Here is a 13,817-nt window from a genome sequence, read left to right on the forward strand (position 1 = left end):
AAAGGGATTGCGTATGCATTTCAGATGAAGAATTTCTGTCTTGTCTATACAGAAATTTATAGAAATTCTGGGGAAATAGCATTGCACTTACCTCCAAACATTTCATTTCACAGTTTGTGCAGAGCTTTCTGCATTCTGCTTAGAAGCAGCTGCTGTCTTTGGTGCTGGTCTATAGGTGTAGTGTTTCCAGAACTTTTTTGGTCATTCAGAATGAATGCAAAACATTTTCACAGCTCTGCTCTTGCCATACTCAAAACTCTGTTTACATTAATGAATTTATTTTCTTCAGGTCTGAGGGCGATGGTAGACAGTATGCATATATGTTGTCAGTGGTGTTTGAGAAAATGACCCAGTATTAAATATGAAGTCACATTTCACTTTGCAATTTGCTTTCCAGGCTGTGTTCACTGTTGTTCCTGTGCAGTACTGGAATTCTGCCTGCTGGCTTGGTCTTCTGGAAAGAGCCCAGGGAAACAAAGCCTTCAAACAAGAAAGCAAGGTTTTAGCATCAGGATGTTTTATTTTGAGGAATCTTTCAGCCACTCTATCAAAAAGGAGGTAGGATTACTTACTAAATAATTTTTTTATGATTCTGCTGCATAAAAAATGTCTTTCTCCTTTTATTCTTCTTACTTACTCTTTAAAGTAACCTGTTCATGTCATCACCAAGCAGTATTTTCCAAAGATCTAAGACTTCTTAAACAGCCAAGTTCAACCAGGAGAGAAGTATGTTCTTGCCAGCGGGAAGGAGGCACTGAGAGCCAGGGATTACAGTTTCATGATTGAATCTGAGTCAGACCTCTGAGGGAGGCAACTCAATTTCATTGGGACATGGAGATAACAGTACTTCACTGTGGTGCTGTAAGGGTTAGGTAGTTCTTGTTAGCTATTCCGCAGATGGAAAGTACCACAAAAGCTGAGGACTCTACACCAAGAGCTTAGTGCAGAAGAGTTTCCAATGTGCTTGAGTGTTTCTGAATGCAATTCTTTCCTGAAGCCCAGTACCTATCCATTTGCTTTTTCCCCAGTCAGATGTTACCATTAATGGACTTTGCCTGTCCTTTTAGAAGCTTTAGAACACAGATAGCTTTTTCAGGCCTGAAAAAACATTTCATGGTTTATTTCATATCCAAATGCAAAATGGCATGGGAGGCTAGCATTGTTTTCTGACAGATTGTCAAGCCTGAGGCTAGCGCACATGTCTGGCCTCACTGAATTCAACCATGGTAATTTTTAGAGGGGGATGGCTGACTGAATTCCTGCTAGACTGGTTTCTTTTTAGATTTTTTTCTGTTCTCCTGTGTTGTTACTCAGTTTGTCTTTTCCTTCATAACAGGCAGTGACAAGTCCTTGGGGTGGCCTTAGCTTAGAATTCCAGGAAAGTCATGTAGGTAACACGGTGCATAAAAATTCACTGAAGCATGTTCAGCTTTTTTCTACTGTTCATGCGCCCACATATGCTGTTCTTAAATTTCAAATATGCCTTTCTCCTTGTAAACCTTCAAGAAGACAAGGGAAAGCCGAGTAACCTGCTCTGAGCAAATTCAGTGCACAAGCTTCATACCTGGGAAGTCTGAGATCATGTACATTATTTGCAGCAGAGAATGCTTTAGGATTTTGAAGATTCTGAAAAAAGGGGCCCTTGTGCCTCTATGCAGGTAAATATGTTGTCCAAGTGATTCTGGCGCACTGTATGGATCTGAGTAGACTCATAGCACAAGCAGTACAGAACTGGGCATTGCAGAACAAGAAGGTGCACACTTTAACTGCAGTTGTGCAGCAGTTCTTTTACCAGATGTAAGGTAGCATGGGCTGCTCAGTGCCTGGAAAAGAAGCAAGAACTTGGGAAAAGCCATGTCTGTATGCATGTTGTTTAAGGTATGGAATTGTGTTTTTATACAAGAACTTCTTCTTTATGCAGTATGTCTCTGAAGACCAGCACTGGGCAATGATACTCAGCCTCCTTCACAAATTGTATTTATTGTCCAGCCGCCAGGCCCAGAAACTTCAATTGGCACTTCTTTGTAGTCTTCAGCACACACCTAACAAGTTAGAGGAAAGCTGGGAAAAGGAAATTATTGTTCCAACCATGCTTCCTATGGCATTGTCAAAGCCTTATTCTGCCAGATGAAACTCCTCTAATGAATACTTTTAACAGATATGCATCTGTTAGATGCACCAAGCTTCTCCAAATGGTGGGAGGTTTTAGTGTGAGGACACTGTAGCTATCAAAGACAATTCTGTGATGCCAAAGTGGGTGCAGATTTCTGTCAAAAAGGACAGAGCTTTCTGTTATACCATGTTTTGCCATCTTCATTAAGCTTTGCATTACGTGATTGAAGTAACTTGCTTTCTTTCCCCTCCTTTCCTCAGCATGTTGGATTTTTTGTTTTCCAGCTCTTTATTAGAGCATATATATATACCATTCATGACTTTCCTTTCACTTTACCTTTTCTTTTTTCCTTTCCTCTTAATACAATTGGTTATACTCCAAATGGTGTACTGGTAAGGGAGAGCGCTAGAAACTGAGAAAGACATTCATTTACATGGGTGATTGTACTGCTTTTAGCATAAGGACGCTGATGTTACCAGCAAACAGAACGAGAATTTCCTCTGCAGACTTCAGCATCTAAAGGCACACAGCTGTATCTTGGCAACTGGTCCATTAGTCTTTAGCTGATTTGGTCATGCCTGATTTACAGTGCCAGTCCAGCAAATAACAGTGGAAAGGAACTGAAGCAATATGGGTGATTTTACTGTACTGAACACAATCATTTGTGATGACCTGCTGTTTGAAAAGGCTCTAAGAGGCAGACCAGGCTAAAACACAGCTTCAGGAGTTAAAAAAACCTATGTGAAGCATTTGTGGCACGAATCTATGCTCTCTTGATTTCAGTTATTAGCTGAATCAATCATTTTACTTTCCCTTGCTTTTTTCTCTACATTCTCTTATATAACCGATTCCAGCTGCTCAGTAGATGACACGTTACCTTATTTTTCCCTTATTTAGTTTACATTTAAAAATGCAGTACGTAGGACATGACCACACACGCTTTTGACCTTGCAGTGCTGACCTTGTAACTAGTATGTTTCATAGTATCTACCACCGAAGAAGATAAGGTTTACTAAACTAGATCTGTTTCGAGCCATCGGGCATTCATCCACAATGCTAAAGCCAATTTCAATGAGGCCACTTTTTCACACAGCGACTCTGTAATAGTTTTTGTCTCCTACTGTCTGATTTATTCTTCTGGCAAGGACTGCTGGTTTCCCTGAAACTGAAGAGGCAGTTAGTTCTTCATTTATTTTTTTTCCCTAGACAGGAAAGTGATGTTTATTTTTAAGTGCACAGCTTTCTATATATAATGCTTTACCACATCTCTGTTGTATTACTTTACAGTTTTCTTTTTGATCTGCCTGTATTTTAGGCTCCTGCAGAATTTGCATTGTGAACCATAACGTGTTGCTATACATACAATGCAAAGTACTTAAATACTTTCCTGCTCTATGAAGATAATTATAAGCTCTATTTTCTGACCAACGAAAGCAAGACCAATGTTTAAGTCTTCACATTTCATTCCTAATAAAGCAGATATAAAATGAGTTCCAAGGGATTAAATACCCTGGATGTACTTTGAATTCTCCCATTGAACACCTTGTCGCAGAGAATGTTGTAATTACCACACCTATTTGATAGTTTCTCATTAATTACGCCACCACTAATCCTTAGTAGCCTATGCATTTTCTTGTTTTCTTGAAGTTATCTGAATGAACTAAAAGTAAAGAATATAAATATTTAAATAAGATTTACACTAGGAAGTTATTTGGGTCAAATACTCACTAAGGTCAAAATGGAAGTGTAGCTCCATACTGGCCTGGATGGGTTTGCCTACATGAGGATGGGCTAAGGTAATGGCATATCTGAGAAATATTTCTGCTGTCTCAGACAGTGAATGAATTGGCACTATGTCTGTGATGCATAAATTAGCCATGGATATTTAGCAAAGGACTGGAGGAGGAGGAATCAAAGTAGTGATTAGTAATATAGTTCCACATTTCATGTATATACAGACTTTCTCATTTTTGTGGGATCATGTGGATGCAGTTCAAGTAACTGCATACAAACTGATGAAGATTTGGACACCTAGAGGTCCAATTATTGTCCTTGAAGGCACACTTGCAAATACATATCTGAGCAAGAATGATCTATTATTGCATGTAAGATAAAATTGTATTTTTTTTCTTATCAAATGGTAACTATATTTCTTAAAATATCAGAATGGGGATATCTACTGAGACTTGGGACAGCCAGATGGATTGAAAACTGATTGAATTGACTTTCCAGTCTCAACTATTCTGTGACTCTGTGGATGTCTGCTGTTTAAAACACACACCAGAAAGATGGAAAATATATTACTATTAAACTTTTGAGCAGAAGACTAGAAGGAAATGCTGAAAACATCTGGAACACTGAGTTATTTCCTTATTGATCAGTGGCAACCACATCATAATTACCTGTCATGCAGGAATCTACAGAAAGTACTTCTCTATGCTCTATAATTAACTTAAACACTAAATCAATAAATGTTAAGGTGGTGTAAAAAACCTCCACAAAAACAGAACCAAAAGAGAAACAAGAGAGTTCATTAGCACTGTCAGTGGCCTGCGTCTCTCCAGGGGACACACCAGTCAGGTCTCTGTATTGCAACACTCCAAAGAACACCAGTGCCCCCATCCTATGTCCCAATCTTTTCCCTCTACTGTACTTCTGTCATTCGTCATTCAGCATTCACTGTAGAAGATCATCACAGTGCTCACGTTCAGCCCTGAGTTTCTCTTTAGGTAGTTTAAACTAATCCAGGTTCTCCCAGACTCTCTTCAGAAGACATACTTTAAAAAGTAACCCCTCTTCATATTTTTTTTCCATTTATGTTAATGGATATGGATCAAGAATAATCAGAACTATACCAGATAGCAATGTGCCAAATTAGGTCTTTCCTGTGTTCTTATTTCCTAACATGAATATTTCCTTGTGCCTAATAAAAATGCTTCTTTTCATCCAATTTAGAATTGCATTCACCTTCTTCACAGCTGCATCAAGGTGGTAATACATAAACATCCTTTGAGCAATAATCTAGATTTCTTTCTGTCTTCATAATTTCCAATTTATGAATGTACATTAATAGCAAAAGAAGCTTTTTTGCTATTTTTAAAAAACCTGCACCTTATAGTCACAGAATCATAGAATCATTTAGGTTGAAAAAGACCTTTAAGATCATCAAGTTCAACCGTTAACCCAGCACTGGCAAGTTCACCAGTAAACCATATCCCTGAGTGACACATCTACACATCTTTTAACTACCTCCAGGGATGGTGACTCCACCGCTTTCCTGGGCAGCCTGTGCCAATGCTTCACCACCCTTTCAGTAAACGCTTTTCCTAATACCCAACCTAAACCTCCCCTGGTGCAACCACAGGCTGTTTCCTCTTTTCCTGTTGCTTGTCTGGGAGAAGAGACTGACCCCTGCCTGCTTACAACCTCCTTTTACATAGCTGTCAAGAACAATAGGATCCCCCCTGAGTCTCCTCTTCTCCAGACTAAACAAATCCACTTCCTTCAGCTGCTCCTCATAACACTTGTGCTTCAGAGCCTTCCCCAGCCTTATTGCCTTTATTGTGTCCAGAGGGACACACTCCAGTACCTCTACATCCCTCTTGAAATGAGGCACCCAAAACGGAATGCAGTATTCAAGGTGTGGCCTCATCAGTGCCGAGTACAGGGGGACAATCACTGCCCTGGTACTGCTGGCCATGCTATTTCTGATAAGGGCTAGGATTTTCTTGGCCTTCTTGGCCACCTGGGCATGCTGCTGGCCCACATTCACCTGGCTGTTGACCAAGACCTCCAGGTCCTTTTTCGCCAGACAGCTTTCCAGCCGCTCTTCCCCAAGCCTGTAGCTTTGCATCGGGTTGTTGTGACCCAAGTGCAGGACCTGGCACTTCTCCTTCTTGAACTTCATACAATTGGCCTCAGACCATCAATCCAGCCTGCCCAGACCCCTCTGCAGACCCTGCCAACCCTCAAGCAGATCAACACTCCTGCCCAGCTTGGTGTTGTCGGCAAACTTACTGAGGGTGCACTCGATCCCTTTGTTCAGATCGTTGATAAAGGCATTAAACACAACTGGCCCCAGTACTGAGCCCTGGGAACACCACGTGTGACTGGTCACCAGCGGGATGTGACTCCATTAACCACCGCTTGTTGGGCTCGGCCATCCAGCCAGTTTGTACCCACACATGCTCCAAGCCATGAGCAGCTGGTTTCTCCAGGAGATGCTGTGGGGAACTGTGTCAAGGGCTTTACCAAGGTCCAGGTAGGCAACATGCACAGCCTTTCCCTCATCCCCTAGGTGGGTCACCTTGTCACAGAGGGAGGCCAGGTCTGTCAAGCAGGACCTGCCTTTCATAGCCCCGTGCTGACTGGGCCGGATCCCCTGGTTGTCCTGTAGATGGCGTTAAATTTCATCTCACAATTCTCGATATTGGTAGTGTCTTCTAATCTTGTGTCAGATCCCATGATCAGTCTCTGGGGGATACCACTAGCAGCTTCTTTATTCTGGTAGTTCTTTCAGTGTAATTTCTTGCATCTTTTCATTAATCATCCATAATAACATGTAAGAGTCACCCCAAGCAATCTTCCAGTGTCAGGAGAACTACACTTCACAAGTCTGTGAACCTTGGGTCGTATATGACCATAGGGTTAATTTAAAATTAAAATATAATTCAAATTTATTCATAGAAATTATGTGACAGGATAAGGTTGGGAAAAGAGATAACATTTATTTTTTCTTGACCAGCTGATACTGGTAGAACAGACAAGTTTTTAGACATACCATCAAGGTACATAAAGATGCTATCAATTTTTTTCCTATTACTGGCTACTATAATTTTCCAGTACATTTTTTTAATATAGAGCTACTTAACTGGAGTCTGTTAAAAGGCTAAATTTTTTCCTACAATAATATTTTCAATTCTGTGAACCCATTGATGGTTGATAAAGGAGTATGACTTATTGATGTGATGTGGTAAAATGATGAAGTTCTTGCTTACAGTCAAACCATTCTGCAGATACTATCTCAATTTAAAGAAGGATTAATGCCATTATTTCTGATGTCAAGGTAGCTTCCTCGACTGACTTCTACTGTAAATCATCATGACCTGTGCATTCATCATTTCTAGAGGGCCTTCTCCTAGTAGAAGAGTCTCAAATGCAACTAATAGCAAGTCAGCCTTTCATACTGTCCTTCAGGATGAATGGTTTTCTGAAGTTGCCATAAAGGGATAACATGTCTTATTAAACTGTCTCAAAGTCCACCCTTCACTTCAGAATGAAGTGGTAGGTGTTGAAAGGCCTCAGTTGCTAAGCAAACTGTGAAACAGAGAAACCTTCAAAACATTGATGATGAGGGTTGTTACAGTTGTTGTTAGATAGCACAGATCTTCATTAGCTTTCAGTGGAGGAAATCTTCCTTTTCAGGGTATTATATTTCTACTGTCACATCCAGATTTCCATAGTCGTAGTGTTCATATGTGGTGCTGTAGTAAGATCTGTCTTTAGGGCACCAATGTTCCTAGATTTATAATGGCATTGGTTTAGAGCCATGGCAGAATTTTTCTTATGTTGCAGAAATGAATCTCAAGTCTTTCATCATTGTATTATAACTTTCTCTAGGGCAGCATTTCTAGCATTGCAATTTTAGACTATAGCTTTTTCTTGGTAAGAGATACCTCCAAAGAGGGTTTCTCATTATTTTAAGCACTATGTTATGCCTCCAGAGGAGATTTCCTGAACCAAAACCATAAATTTATTCCTTTCTTTTTGTTTTCTGGTGGGTTTTTAATTTTTCAAAATAAGAGCTACTTCCCGAGTCACTCTGTCTGACAGTACACTTACATAACACAACTGCCAGCACAAGATTCCCAGCACTCTCTTTAGAGGCATACTTGTATCAAAGAACACTTATATATCTGATGTGACCAGCAGCAATATATGGCAAATGTGCATAAAAATTAATGCATCTGTCTTTTTTCCCCCTTTCAGACAATTAATATCCACAATGAATTTCTCCCTCTTCCCTTTCAGGGAGGCATCATGGCCATATATTCTTATTGTATTAATTATTTTGGTCCACCTGATAACTGGATCACTGGGGGAGACTATGCAAATAAATAGCCAGTCAAGATAGAAGAGAGTTATTACATAAAACAGATAAACAAGTAGCAGTATGTCTTCAGACTTAGCAAGCAGTACTTTTGGTCTAGCACATCTTGGACATTTTTTCTTGTAGTGCTTGGTGTTCCAGCACTTGGATAGGCCTGAAATATATGACAGCAAAGCAAGATTTGTGGATGGGATAACATTTAATTACACTACATAAATTTAGCAACAATAGGCCACTCATTGTTTCAATGTATGAAATGCTGTCTGGGATCTAGATGGATCTAGGAACACAACCATCAAGACAGATGTTAATGCAGGACAAATGCTGGTAACTGCAGACTTGAAATCTGGCATTGGCACTGAGATTTACTGTGTTTGTTTTTTAATGTTAGTGAACAAATAGCTTTCAACCCAGAAAGAATCTGTTTCTGAATTTTAGCAAAACTCTCTGGGGACTAGATTTTTCTGTGCATGCGAACATGATTAATTTCCAGGCTTAATGACTTCTGAGCTCCAGAAAGCTCTAATGTTCTGCATTTATCAGGGTAAACTAAATTCTGCCCGGTTTGTATTCACATTTAATTGCCATTATCAGCTACACCTGACAGAATTGGGCCTTAAAATAAAGTTGACTTAAAATAATCACAGGATGTTTAAAATAATAACAGTTTACAGTTTTTGTAGTCTTCTGGATTCAGTCAGTCCAGTGCTTTCTCTGTCAGAGGTGCTTTTTTAGGACAGGTTGGTTTGAACCATACCTTCACTCACCTAAACAACTCTCTCTCTGAAATGAGTCAGGGTGAACTTGGAGAAGCGTCTTTCATAACCGCCTGCAGAGTGTGGAGGCTGCAGTCATCTGTGTAAAATTGTCTATAACCCAGGTTAAGGTGAATCAGAAAAAAATATTTATTACAACCTTCATATGTCACTGCTGACATCCAGAGCACTGATATCACGCTGCAGCATTTTGCAGATGCCTGATATAACAGGTTAGATCACACCTGCCCTGCAGAGATACTTAAGACAGCATGGAGTGAAGAAGTCCATGAACTGTAGAACTATGAATCAGCCTGTGCAGAACTCTACTGCCATGGTGAGGTTGCTTATGGCACTTATAGTTAGCCAAGATGCTCCTGCCTAATAGTGTGTTACAAAGTATCTGTCTTCTCAGTTTCAGGGTAAACCATAATTTAGGTCTCTGTCAGTCTTTCCTTAATGCATCCTTATGACAACTGACTTGGTTTTGCAAAAGCAGGTTTACATGCTTGTACAGTGAGAAACTCTGGATTTCTAAGTTGTAGGATTTTTTGCTGTAGCCCTCAGCCTCTTAGCTCAACTAATGTTTGTTCAAGCAAGTCGTTTTGCCCCTAAGATGTGACTTATAAACTTATTAAAGTGATACAGTAATAGCTCCTTCACAAACAGGTATCTTTTACTCTTTTACTCAGCACAATGAGCATACAGAGAGAAGCTTGAAGCCCAAAGGGTCCATATTCTTACCCAAGTTTCGTCTTTCACAGACCAGTTTTTGAATTCTGTTTAATCCAATGAACTCCGTCTTTGGTAGGATAGACAACGTATTTTTGCAGGATGATAAAATAAAAAATAAAATTTCAGACTGTCCTAAAAATTTGCCTGAACGGGCATGGGGAAGCATCTTCCACTTAGTAAATTCCCCATTGTTTTTCTCAGAAACGTTTATATTGCATATGAAGGAGCCTTATCTTTGCTGTGGTTTTGTTTTCTCTTAAATCCATTCTTGTTTTATTTCAGACAGTCTGATACATTTGGATCTATTTGATTCTTAAAAAAATATCAATGTATAAGGTACTCATTTTTCATACTTTGGTGAAAATATTTCCAGATATCCTCAAAGAGTCTATGGTTCTGCTCACATGGAAAGGAAAATGCACTGTGCCTGTCTCTCCAGATATGATACCTGGACTTTAATGTCTCTAGTCAGAGAAAGGACTTGACTTCTGAAGGGCTGACTTTGGCCTGTTTAGGAGCCCGGCTGACAGAGTCCCTCGGGAGGCAGCCCTGAAGGGCCAAGGGCTCCAGGCAGGCTGGGCATCCTTCAAAAATGAAACCTTAAAGGTGCAGGAGCAGGCTGTCCCCATGTGCCAAAAGATGAACTGGCAGGGGAGAAGCCTGGCCTCGCTGAACAGAGAAATGTGGCTGAACACAGGGAAAAATGAGGGTTTATCACCTTTGGAAGAAGGGGCAGGCAGCTCTGGAGGACTATAAGAATTTTGTGAGGTTGTGCAGGGAGAACATTAGAAAGGCAAAAGCCCAGCTGGAGCTCAACCTGGCCACTTCTGTAAAAGATAACAAAAAATGTTTTTACAAATAATGTTAGAAACAAAAGGAAAGCCAAGGATAATCTGCATCCTTTATTGGAAGTGGTGAGGAACATTGCCACAAAGGATAAGGAAAAGCATGAGATGCTTTCTTTGCCTCAGTCTTTTATAGTAAGACCAGTTATCCTCTGGGTACTCAGCCTCCTGAGCTGGAAGATAGGGATGAGGAGGAGCAGAATTTGCCTTTATTTTATAGCTTCTTCTATCCCATCATCCCTTTGTTGCTGATCTAAGCGTAGGTGAAAGTGTTCAGGGTTGGTCCTTCATGTTGCTCTGAGCTCAGCTGCAGGAACTGAATTCACTTCTATAAGGCAGAATGAGAGAATTAAGCAACATTTTGACCCCAGATTTCACAAAGTGAAAATCAGGTCTGTGGTCTGATAGCACATAATGTTGTGTATGAGACTTTAGGCCTGAGATGATGGAGATTAATTGAAAAAAACCTGTAAGGAATAGGAAACTTAATGTTTTGCTATCAACACGCACAGCACTTTCCAGGATTTGAAATGCAAATGTTTGATGTAAGAACCCAAATCATGGGTTTATGTATTGCTCTTTCTGTATTGTGTTTCATGGTCTTTCTGCTTTACAGTTTGCATTAGGCCTGCAGATATCTGTTCGTTTTTAAAGAAGGTTCCTTTTCTAAACAATCCTCTGCTTGTACTAGATGGGTTAAATTGTCAAGATGCTGTGCAGGAAATTAGGCATCTGACTTCTATTAAAAAATTATAGGAGCAGCATGATTAATTTGCAGTGGAAGTTTACCATCTGCTTTAAAAGAGTTCAGTTTTTGAAACTGAAAGTAATTTAAAGCCAAGCTCTTTAGCAGGTGTGGGGAAGTGAGAATCAGAGAAGCTTGTATCTTAAAACCTACCCATAAATTTGGTGTTAGCTGGTGTTAGCATTTTTTGCATTATAGTCACTTGCTTTAAACAATAACAAATTGATCCAGATGTATGTTAGACTACAGCTGGTCAGGAAACCCAGGACTACCATATTTCAGATTAGAGAAAAGGACACAGCAGAAGACGTGGTAAGGCATGTGTCCGAGGAGTGTGCTTTGAAGCATTTTTGATCACAGGCAGGATGAGAAAGAAAGCGGCCCATGTAGCTGCACAGTTAGACCAAAGGCAAGATACAGCTTTTATCCATCTAGTTCATGCTATAGCTGGCACTACACCAGGGCTGTAAAATGATAGCATTATCTCCACTAATATTAACTAGAAACCTTTATATGACTGTCTTAAGAGTTGCGCTTCTCCTCCTATGAAGGGTTCCTGCCCATTCCGTTAGAACAGAGCCACAAAAACAGTCAATGAGCCATTTGTCATGGCCAGCAGAGATGAAGGTTGAGGTTTTTAGTTCCAGTCTCATCTGCATGGAGTTTCATAAGTGAGTTTATGCACTTCCTCCTAAGCAGCATGAATTATTGGGTAACCCCACTCTCAGTAATATTATACTCAGAGCTGATTTTAATTTCTTCTGTAAATGGAAGAACCCTCAAAATGTTTGTATGAATATACTACAGTTGTAAATAAAAAAAAATGGAGAAGAACCCCATTTTTTTTTAATCTTCCGTTTCCTGAGCAGCTATTTTTTCACAAGAGAATAAGCTATCTGCTAGAAAAATAATAATCCTGGATTCTAAAAGAATCTCAATGCTCGGTAAAATCTGAACCTTTTCAATTTGAGTGTATCTTATGTATTATCTAAACCAAATCAGCTAAAAAGGCTAGACAACTACTCCCAAGGAAAAAAATAAACTCATAAAATAAAACCTACTTTGGTAAATGTGATCAGTATAAGCAAACACTTCAGAAACATAGAGACATGAGGTTAATAAAACATAGATATTATCTGAATTAATTTTCCAGGTTTTATTAATTTAGTTCTGGTCTTCAGTTTGAGGGTATTGGTTGCTGGAAATGCATAGATTTTTCTATTTCCTTTATACTTCATCAATTTGCCTTGATTTTTTGGTCTAATTATCTACTAGATTACACTTTATAGCCTTATTGATATTGAGTATTTAAAAAGATGAGTTTATCTACTCTGGTCTGTAAATTTGGATTGGTTTCTATGAGCCCTGTACCAACCACCACCCATTAGTTAAAGAATATTCATGTTTTTGCTAGTTACAATACAAATAGGACGAGCAGCAATCTGCCAGCCTCTTCCCCACTGTACTTTATATCAGACCAAATGTTTGCCTGCAGCAGCAGCAATTCGATATTGGTCTTCATGAAGCTACTACAGAACTCATTACTCTGGGCAAATTGCTTTGTATAGTATAATGTACTGTGTTGGAGTCTAAAGGGACACGAACCCCAAACAGTGCTTAATACAGACCATAAAATATTTAAAGCCTGATACATTAGTTTTAAAATGCTTACAAAGGTTAAACTTTATCCAATAAGAGAAAAAAATCATTCTGCTCCCATTAAGTCAGTGATTTAATAGAGTTTTCAGTACAATGCATTTACTCCATGATAATCAATTACCTCCAGCAAATTAAAATATAAATTAGGTTGTCTTGGAGAAAAGGAAGCTCTAAATCAGTTCGTTCTGGCTGCATATAAATACAAATTTTATAGTTATGGTTTCCTAATGTCAGAACCAACACATCATGACAGAAAGATATTTTTAGCTGCTGTGATTCTTAACCCATCAACTGCACTGATTTAATTTTTTTTTCAAAGCTGGGAGTATCAAAATATATACACTTTCTTTAAAATGTTCTGCATTTCTTCATTATATGTATAAGGTATGTATGAACCTCATTAGGAACATTAGGAATTGTTTGAGCTGCATGCAATGTGCTTATTACTACTCATCAGAATACTCACAAAAACTCAGGGGTTTTTTGGCTTTCCTTTTCCTAGTGGCCAAACATACATTGAATTGGAAATCTCATTTCTGTTCAAAAGTAAAGATAATAATTATGTTCAACCTAAATACTACAAATGATTAGTGGACCACTAATGTCATTGTACACTGTCCTAACTAGTACTGCATCATACTGTATAATAACAAAATACACGGGGGACAAAAAGGATTATTTATTCTGAAAGCTGTGTTGAGTGAATGCTGTACATACCAATGCCTCAGTTGTATTTTTGTATAGTTTTTCTGCCAATGACAGTTCACTGCATAACAGAAAGCTGTCTATAACTCACCAGATTTCAATTTCAAAACTGTATGATAGGTTGTCTTAGATTTTTCTTAGATCAATTATT

General features: G+C 39.1%; 1 long non-coding RNA gene across 1 annotated transcript in view; it reads left to right on the forward strand.

Annotated features, from left to right (window-relative positions):
* Positions 1-13,817, forward strand: part of LOC129737371 (uncharacterized) — a 317,075-nt gene that overhangs the window by 174,766 nt on the left and 128,492 nt on the right. Inside the window, exon 5 of the long non-coding RNA XR_008735143.1 lies at positions 398-558. This is a non-coding gene — a long non-coding RNA (uncharacterized LOC129737371). The remainder of the gene's footprint in view (positions 1-397; positions 559-13,817) is intronic.

This window comes from Falco cherrug, chromosome 14, assembly GCF_023634085.1.
Source record: "Falco cherrug isolate bFalChe1 chromosome 14, bFalChe1.pri, whole genome shotgun sequence".
In the NCBI taxonomy this organism is placed as follows: Eukaryota; Metazoa; Chordata; class Aves; order Falconiformes; family Falconidae; genus Falco; species Falco cherrug.